The 10,464-nt window shown below is 29.4% G+C and overlaps 1 non-coding gene across 1 annotated transcript; it reads right to left on the bottom strand.

The window, feature by feature from the left end:
- Nucleotides 1-6,178: 6,178 nt before the first annotated feature.
- Nucleotides 6,179-6,260, bottom strand: Trnas-gcu (transfer RNA serine (anticodon GCU)). The gene has a single exon. It is a non-coding gene; the product is annotated as a tRNA-Ser (tRNA).
- Between the last annotated feature and the right edge of the window lie 4,204 nt (nt 6,261-10,464).

Raw genomic sequence — 10,464 nt, 5'->3', positions numbered from 1 at the left:
GATTCCATCTATAATCATCGGACTTTTTTAAATAGTAAACAATTAAATCGGTATACATGTGATATACATACATATAATTTATATGTCATAAACTGGAATAGTTTTTTTCATTCAATAGTATTATATGGTGAACTGTGAAATGGATTGATGAAAAACGTGTATAGATTTTATATTTTAGTATAAAGATCGTAGAAATACTTATCACGCCTAGTTTTATTATTTACATAAAATGTAATTATGTAGTTTATGGTAGAATTGTTGTTTTGTAGAAAACATGCACTCCTTGCATAGTACAATTTGTACTTATTTGTATTGAAATTCTTAGAGTAAATTTATCCAACTAATATTCCGATATAAGTATTTAGATTTTTTTGTAACAACTAATTGATTGTCATATAAATTATAATATCAAAATAAAAAAGTGAATATTGTATGTTACGTTTTTAAATATTTTTCTAAAGGGTGAATACAGTAGATGTATGGAGAATAGGGGTAATATAAAAAAACCGTTATTCTTCGTAATTGTCCGTTATTTAACGTATTCAATGTTAAAATTATAATATAATATTAATAATTTCGTTATTATTTTGGATACTAATATATATTAATAAATGGACTATAAAGTTATTTTTCTTTGTCTAATGTTTAATTAATCGAGCGTTGCAATACGATGCATATTAACAACAAAAAAATTAAATAAATAGGAAAATAGAATTTTGTAAACAACAAATGGCAATTAAATATTAAACAATTAACAATTAAATGGGGAAAAATATATGAAGGGCACAGGGGAAAAACGGTATTTGTCACATTATGAAAATTTTTTTTTTCAAATAGTTTTTTTCAATTTATGCCAATAATTTTTTTTATTTATGTCAATATTGTTTAAATAAATACATTTATTATTAGAGTAGCATTTAATGTGATTTTTTTTGTTCTTATGTAAGAGGTAGAGGAATTCACAAACTTTGTTTTTGCTATACTCTAAAATTTTCATAATGTAACAACTACCGTTTTTCCCCTGTGCCCTTCATATAGTTAAATCTTCTATAATTATGGTTAATATAGGGACACTTTATATTTATAGTTGGAATACCTAACTAAATAAATGTATTGTGTCCCTAAAAATAAACATGTTTTCTGTGTATAAATAAAATATAAACATAAATAATTTAACAAGGAAACCCTATTTTAATTTGTGGGTGGTTGTTATTACCTACTCTACCAATTTTTGTTTTTCATATCTCCGTTTACTTTTGCTTTGTCGATTTTTTTCTCATCCTCCTCGTTATAATCACTTTTTTCTTCAAATAATGGTTTAATTTTATTTTTAATGGAAAAATGGTTTTATAGATGCAAATATTACATCTCTAATTATATGCAAAGCATACATTTTTTTATATTTATCATGTTTATTAAAATGTAATACATTTTTTATTATCCTTAGTCTTTCGACTAGGTCTTGTATCGTCTTCCAATTATTGACCATAATATACGATGTATCTTGTTGTTTTGGTCTGCATTTCTCTATTAAGTGGTTTGACACATACCTTTGATACTGACGATTCTTCTTCATGAGTTCAATAGTATTTTCTTTTTTTTCACCAATATCTTTGCATTGATTTTATCTTATTCAAATATTCGAAAATGACTGATAACCTTCGATCCAAGTCTTCTTAATAATTTTGACTAATCCTTGTTATTTATACCATGAACAATACATTTACACTATTTAATACTTAATTGTACCACGGTACAAGCAACGTGGACCACCGTTCTCAGTCCTGAAGATTGAATGTGCAAGTATTCTGAAACGTTGACAGACCAGTGAAACTACTAAGTGGGAGTAACCGCAAATTGTGTAAATACAATACCCCACTCAAGTTTTAATAATTTTTGAACAACAAATTTGTTTTCAAAAAATTTGTTTTTTCTGTTATAGAATAATTCCTTAGCGACCTATCTCAATGGACATGGGCACGGTCGTTATAGGAAATAAGACTGCCATCCCCTTTAAGCATGGCAAAAACCTAAATTATGAGAGCTAAAAATACAAGCAAAACGAACTAGGCCTACTCCCGGGTCATTAGCATTAAAAGAAAAAAACACTACTCAATTTCATATAGTGGCGCCTTATTTCTGTTATCTGTCCTATATATTGCGTTTGAATATAAATTGCAATAAATAAACGATAATCATGTTAATATTCAAAACAAAAAAATTGAGTATTTTTAACAACACTTTTTTTTCATTGAGAAATAATGTTTTGGCAATCCGGCCATTGGCTATATTTTTTTTTCACAAAGCTTTTGTTAAAATAGATATTTGCAAAGTGTGTGTTGTTGTTCATATATCCTACATTATGTTAGAATGTGTTTGACTGCCAGTAAGGAGTTGCAAGTAGAGCATATTGGCGGCTCTTCTTATTTCATCAGGTAGTCATATGTAACTCTTGTATGGCCTAACCTTAGGTGGTTTATGATCACTTCTTTTCTTCTGGATAGTGTATTTTTGGGTTAAAAGTAAACAAGAGTTTTTATTTTTTCTAGTTTTGAGTCAGTCTTACCCCAATTTGTCTGCTATATATTGTGAATTTTTTTACGACACTTACGGCGAAATAGTGGTAAAAAAAAAGGTAAAAATGTATAAAAATCGATTTCGATCGCAACGTGGGCGAGTGGCCATAAACATAATATATTCTGACGCTTAGGGTCACAGTTCGATTGCCGTTTAAACTCTTTTAAAGGAATTATCTATATTGTCATTCGTCAATTGAGATATTCCTCCACGGCATAAATTACGTATGTATATCGCATTTATTAACCTCATCGTTCCATAAGTATATCTATAATCTAAACCCATAACCGATAACCTAACTGAATGGTTTTACAAATACAAACAGCCCAGTACAATGTCCACGCTTTTGGGGAAAAATACCAAGTATCTACATAAAACAAAGTTTCAATACAAAGTAAAAATATTATATCGCACTTTTACATTGGTACGACTGTACCCATTAAGAACCATTAAGTACCAAATAAATGTATGAGTACTGTATAGTGTATAAAAAATGACAGTGATTACAAATATCACGAAATGTGGTTAATAATTAATAAATAAAAAAAGTTAAAAGCGAGAAGAACTGGAGGCTCAGTCACCTCTATAGCCGGTACAATAAATATGTGGTAGGAATAGTCCATCGCTTAATGACGTTACGCCTATACGACCATAGTTTATTTCACCTTAAGAACGATTTATATTATTAAGTCGGATAATTATTTCGTATAGAAGAAAAAATATTTTAGGTCTCAACAAATAATGTTATCTATGATAATTGAATAGAAATTTGTCAGACTATCTAGCAAAATAGAAATGTCTAGGTACTTATTAAAAACAACAATTTGACAAACGGCAAACCTATATATAGTATTGTATGATTGGTCTACAATCATAATATGATACGGTTGTAAATTGTATTGTTCGACTACCGATAAATCTGTTGAACCGATATGGCATCTACAAATTGAAAACTGTAATAAATGTAATAGGAAGTTTACTCATGTTAAGACTGAAGTATTTCTGACTTTACAAACGCCGTTGACTCCTCTTACCTATACAGCTATAGGCATTATTAAACTACAATTTTTTAAGAAGTGAAATGTTGCAGAATAAAACTCAAAAATCAAGTTTCTGGTTAAATGCATTGCAAATTAAAATTTGGTATTAGTTATCTTATTAAATCATCAAGTCGATTCGGTAATGAACGAATAACGCACTATTTTAAAGAAAAATAACATTTGTTTATACTAGTGACAAAGTATTTGTGACTTGATTACGTGAGAACCAATGTTACTTCTGCCCACATATGAACTGTTGACAATACCACCCTCCAGAAACTGTGTTTACCCAATTATATTTATCGCTTGCAACTACCCATTAATAACTTAATAATTAATTAAAATATAAAATAAAAAGTAGGTAGCGCCTAAATAATATTGATTCAGAAAATCGCGACAATATTCATACAGATGATGATGAATACTTATATTGTATGACTTTTTAACATGTATTTATTATATAACACTGTCCATAAAACAAAATGGCATCAAATAAAACAAAGGCGTATTTATTTTGTTCAAATGATATCTACCGTCAAAGTCAATTCAATATAAAAAAACAAAAACTGATTAAATGTTTCGTTTTAGAAGTTGTATAGTATTGATTTACAGTATTATTTTGTTTACAGTAGATAAATGAATTTGATAAAAACATTTGTATTCAAAGTACTTTATTAACGGTATTTTATAATACATACCGCATAAAGGATATTATATTTACAGTGGTAAAATAATTGATTCGTAATAGTTGTAACCCAATGTCCCAGTCATACATTAAAGACTATTGTATGTAATATTTTTTTGTGTGCAATTATTACAGTTTTACAATACAATATTACCCACCCACTAAGTCCGCCGTAAAAAGAACTGCGCTACTGAAATTTCGAGTAGCGTACATTAAATAATAATGAATAGAAGTTATTTATTATACGACTGGAAGTGTTGAAATCACTTCCAAACAGACGCTTTGATGTGAATCTGTAAATTAAACATCAATAAAAGCATTATAAAGATGGATATGCGATTGATTTTTTTTCTTGTATTGGATACGGATACGATTAGAATGATCTGTCTACATAGATAATTTGGTGCCGTTTTTATTCATGAGTATGATTTTACCTTTTTCACAGATTTGTGAGAAAATTGTAAATGTTATAACCTTACTTCAGATCTACCTCCAGTCTAATATTCAGACCTTAAGTCCTATAACTACACTTAGAAAAGTAGAATAAAGGAAAAGATGTACATTGTTAGTACTAAATATAAAGAGTATTCCATACAAATTTGAAACAATTTTGACAATTTTCGTTAAAGTTATAATACGCCAAATTTTAAGTTGAAAAATATCTTATGTGATCTTATTGGTTTCGTAGAAAAAGAGGTGTAGTTTTTAACGTTTAGGTACGATTTCTGATCTACATATACATATGTATGCTGCATAAAGAAATCTGTCCAGCGGTTGAAACGATATCGTCGGCCCAGACATAACAAAACACTTAATTGCTAAGTCAATACCTCTCGACCATAGCAAATTACAAACTAGTTATTATTGTTTAATGACTGTGTTACGTGTTAATACCTTGGTCCTTTTAACTGTTCATATGATAGATAGTGGTAGAGGTAATGTCAGGTAGAGTAAAAAATAAGAATTTATTTCAAACTTTTAATTGTTTATTATGATTTATGACAGTCGTCAGTCGTAATAAAAACGAATGAAAATTGTAAAGTGAAATAAAAGTGATGTCAAACCGGTGCGTCTTGTAGCCCGGATATGATGTTGGTAAGCCGGTTCAAGAACATCTCAATTTTGACATCCGACCCAGAGGCGTTATATATGATTTTACGAGGTCAAAACTGAATGGGGCAAGAAGCGACTCCTTTGTGCTCTCCTGGTGGCTTTGAGGGGTAATTGCAAATCCGCGACAATTCACACTGGTGTCTGGTCGTCGTGTTACAACATGTATTGATTATTATTATACATTTGGCCATTTTTACATAGTATGATCACAAATTTATGAAAATTGGTTTTAGAAATTGCGATTGGTTTTCATAGTTATACATCAGGTAAATTATTAAAATGCAGATAATTTTAGTACGATATTTATCAAAGTCTTCTGTACGCATTGCAAAATTCCAAACTTAACAAAGCAACTTTCAGATTTAAATTTAATATTAAGGCTTCATATTTTCCCACGTATGTGCCAGGAAGGTGATTTAGATTACAAATTCAACTATAAGTATATTAGCATTTAAATACATTATTATTTTTATAGGCTATTAGTCGTTGGCTGAAACAACTTTGTGTTAAGATATCAGAAAAAATGCCAAAGAAAATATATTATTTTAAAACTCAAACCTGTACGGATTTGCATCGTAAATAAGGTACCTACACGATGTTTACTGTTTTGTTTAATAAAGTCTAATGAAAAAAAAATGTTTACTCATAAATAAAATAGGCTGTGAACAAAAATTTAATTAGGGCATACCGAATCCCCCATCAGTCACCAACTCTACCAGACGTTGTGTGTCTGGTGATGTAGCTAGTAACTAATTTTTCTACTCGACGAGGATGGGATTCGAACCCACGCGTGCAGAGCACATTGGATTAGCAGTCCAACGCCTTAACCACTCGGCCACCTCGTCTGGTGGTAGAACGTATCTAAATCTATATATTGTAACAAAAAAGTACACACCGACATTTAATATTTCTTATTTGTATACTTAGATTAAATGTGATTATATTGTGCTGTCCGGATGTTGCACATATCATATTTAAAAAACTTACTTGAGTGAATCGATAATTGACGATTTATTACAACCAAAAGTCAAAACAAAAATAAAACTGAAGTCTTTGGTTAGTGCAGAGCAAACAGCGCTCTGCATACAGCCAGAATAGGCGAACGTTTGAATGGTAGTTTTAACTTTATAAACAGATTAATAGGTGTTAATTTTTTATTATTCACAGAACGACCAAGCATTGACCACTAAGCCGGGATACGTTGCTTTAAGACTGGTTTTCATTATATTCGAACTTGTGGTAGTCGTCACCAGCATTAACTTATTGGTACTAATATAGTTTTTAGCCTAAGTAGTTTGTTATGTGAGCTATAATTGTTATTGTTTTTTAAATTTTTTATTTAACATTTGGTAATACAAATTGAAAACATTATTTTAAAATAGTTATTAGAACTAAGTGCTAACAGAGAAAAGATCACACAGTGTAATGTCTCTATATTTAATGCTAGTCTATCTAAAACACTGGAAAGTAGTTCATTGTGTACAACATTTTTATTTAATAAATTAATAAGAGATTCCTATATCAATTCTGTCAGTATTTGTCATTTATATTTTTTTTATAATTGATAAAAATAAATTCACATTCACCCGAACACTTTAAAAAAAATATATATATAAATATTTTGAATATTTGTTTGTATATCAATTGGACAGCAAAAATAAAAACCATATCAAATAAAACATTAGAGAGAGAGCTGTGCCCCGAGTAATGACCGCGTAGCAACGTAGGAGCAGTAGAGGAAATCGGTCGTTTACGATGACTACTGTTGTTGTAGAGAAGAGTTCATACACTACTCACTAGGCATCTTTAGATATACTGTTTTTTATTTACCTAAATTAATTACAAAGATCGAACCTAATCTTAATAGAAAATACTTTGATAAACAAGTTAAAAAACATTTAGTCGAGATAACTGAAATTAAAATTAGTGAAATAGTAGTTGTAGATTTGATAACTGCACTGATAATTTTTTTAGCGATTTCGTATCACGGTCAAAGAACTAACTTAATAATATTAACTCCCGTCCACCTTCATTTGTTTTCTTTATAAACCTAATATTAATTTGTAATTTTCTTTTTATACAACACAATCTAAATTCAAAATTTAAAACTAATAAAAATAAACACTAACAGTAAACATTAAACGTTGTTGACATTACGCAATTTAAAGGTCAATTATTGTGTTTTGGAGAGTGTTTTAAATAGAGTACAGTTTCAATAGTTGTACAACTCAATTTTTAAATGAAAAATTACAAATTAACACATTAAGACGATTACGGATGATAATTGACAATTATAGATTACTCTAATAGAAAGGTTGGTAGAACATGTAAATATATAGCCTAATATTCGTTTTATGTGTTCTGATTTTTAAAAAAATGCCACAAAGAAGCTTTACTAGATACTACTACAACGGAGATATTTGAGTCAGGGTAGCCATTGATTTAAACATTTTCAGTGCTCTAATGATTTTGAACTTTTGAAACTTAAGAGCACAAACAGCGCAAATTCGAGCAAAACCTAGATAATTATAATAATTTAAAAAAAGTAGAAGAACTGCATTTGTTCCATCTGCATTTAGTAAATCTGTGTTTGCAAGATATAGGACTATTAATTTAAAACAAATTTATATTCGCTATAATTATTCCATAAAAATTAATTATAGGTACCAGTAAAGAATTATCGTTAGAATGCTAATATAGAAGTTATTTCTTCTCATTCTTTCATCATTCTTTTAAGCAGATTATTTTCGGTTTAATAAACATTACACGTATCATAGATTACCATTTGAATTATAAATCTAGTGGTGTTATATGTAAATTCCGAAAAGATAAATAGTTAAACATTTTATCATTATTATACATTTTATTACAAGTAAAATGTTTTTAAAAATATTTAACGAAGTAATTCAGAGTTAAGTAATAAAATAAAATAACTGACCGATCAATTGGTTGTGGAGTTGATGAAATGTGTATCATTTATTGATGTGAAGGGTACCTCATAAATATTTTATTATATTATTACTTAACTATTTATAGCCCTAAGTGTTAATCAAGTTTTTTCTAGATTAATTCAAAGTTATACGTTAAGCTGTTCACCCTGTGTATTATTGTTTATATTACACTTGGTCAAAACGAAATATAGTTATTATCTAATAGGTAATCATTGAAGTCACTGTATGTAATTCTCCTGTTAGGTAAGGCCAGGTTAGGTGATATTTTCAGAGTACCAAAGAAGTATTGTATTGATCATTTTATATAAAAAAAAAGTATGATTGCGGTTTAACCTCAGTTTTTTTATGACAGAATTACTTCTGTTGTGCATGGAAATAATCGTTTACCCTTGAAATGCTAATAACTTGATATCTTATTCTTGAAACGACCTAATATTAATTTGAAAACAGAATTGGTGGTCATCGTAAAGTATATATTATAGTCGAACCAGATTACTGATTTATTTTATTCCTTTTTAAACGTGCTCATAGGATGCAAACAGTTATTGGATATAATTATCTTGTCGGCTTGTAAAAAATATTGTAGATCAGTAAAAAAGCTACCATAAAATGGTAACGTGTGAATTAATGTTATACTGTTATGTTGATTAAATCACACTTTTTAATTTGCGTCTGTAACATATTTATTAATATTAAATAAAGTTTCTATTGCCTAATACAAATTTTAAGTTATTTTATCCGTAAAATTACTGAATAAGCGGACGAATTTAATAAAATGCATTTTTTTAGTCTTTTTGCGACTTTAAAAATTGTATTATTTCATAGATGCTCTATTGGAAGGCCTAGCGTATACAAGTTTCGTAAGACAAAAATAACGCAATGCACACTCTATGCTCTGGATGTATACACTGGTGGAACTGACACTTGTCACTGTCAGAGCACTAGAGTATAACGGATAGCCGTCCGGGTTCTTCGCGGATGTCGAAGAGCCGTTGTTTACAATGGATTATAAAGAATTAGAGATTGAGAAAGGATAGGTACACGGTGCTAAAGAATCGCAAGACACGTGTGTGTGTGGAGAGGAAAGTATAAGGTGCGAACGAGTCGCAAGACACGAATACTTGGAGAGATGAAGGAAGGATAAGGTACGAGGTGCGAACGAGTCGCAAGACACGGGTACTTTAAGAAAGGAATGTGCACTGTACGAACGAATCGCAAGACAAGTGCACGAGGAAAGAGGAGAGACTACAAGGTGTTAAATGAACGAACTCTCGAACTTAAACCTTGTAGACGGACAGCGACAACTGAGTACTCTTGACTGATGACATGTGGTTACGGTAAAGTCGACTGACAAAAAAATATCATTGAATTTAATTGTCTTTTATATTGTTTTACATTTTGCGACTAAGCGTTAAGTTAATTTAATTGTTTAGTAATCAGTCTCGAGTCGTCGGAAGCACTGCCCATATTTATTTTTATAAATTTACTTATATTGGTGTCGTGGTCATCATATAACACAAGTATGGTTTGAGGCAAATTTAACGCACCAATTACCTGGTTAGGTTAAGTTAAAAAATATTGATAAAAACTAACACTTTAGTCATAAACCTAAAAAAACATTAGAAATTACACTTAAATGTTTAATATTTAATATTTTGTAAACGATATTTAGTAAATGTATCGCTTATCGGTATAACAGTTAATATATATATATATATATATATATATATATTATACAAAAAAACAATATTTTACTTTGTATTCTTCATACCAATTAGTAACTAGACTAGTATGACGAAATAACGGCTGTGGAATTATCATATTATATTAATATCATGTGCTGAGCTTAATGATTAAAATACGTTAAATTGTATTACAGTTGTTTTTACGCCGAACATGAAACTTTAGTCTAACATAAAATACAGCGATCAGATATTTTTTTCTGAAAAAAATCTGTACTTAAATTAAAGATGTCTATTTAGGTGAAATACTCCGTGTAGCGGGAAACGTGCCCAATCGTTTTTACGAAACTTTAGTTACAATAATAGTAATAATAACAACAGTTAATTTGTATTTGTTTGTGCGGCTGTGAAATAAA

The sequence above is a fragment of the Adelges cooleyi genome, unplaced genomic scaffold, assembly GCF_023614345.1.
Source record: "Adelges cooleyi isolate 19-005CV unplaced genomic scaffold, UGA_ACOO_1.1 ACOO_flye_CR_arks_rails_tigmint_CR_PRNA_41, whole genome shotgun sequence".
NCBI lineage: Eukaryota > Metazoa > Arthropoda > Insecta > Hemiptera > Adelgidae > Adelges > Adelges cooleyi.
Note: the sequence above shows the minus strand (reverse complement) of the source record. Positions and strands in the feature narration are given on the sequence as shown.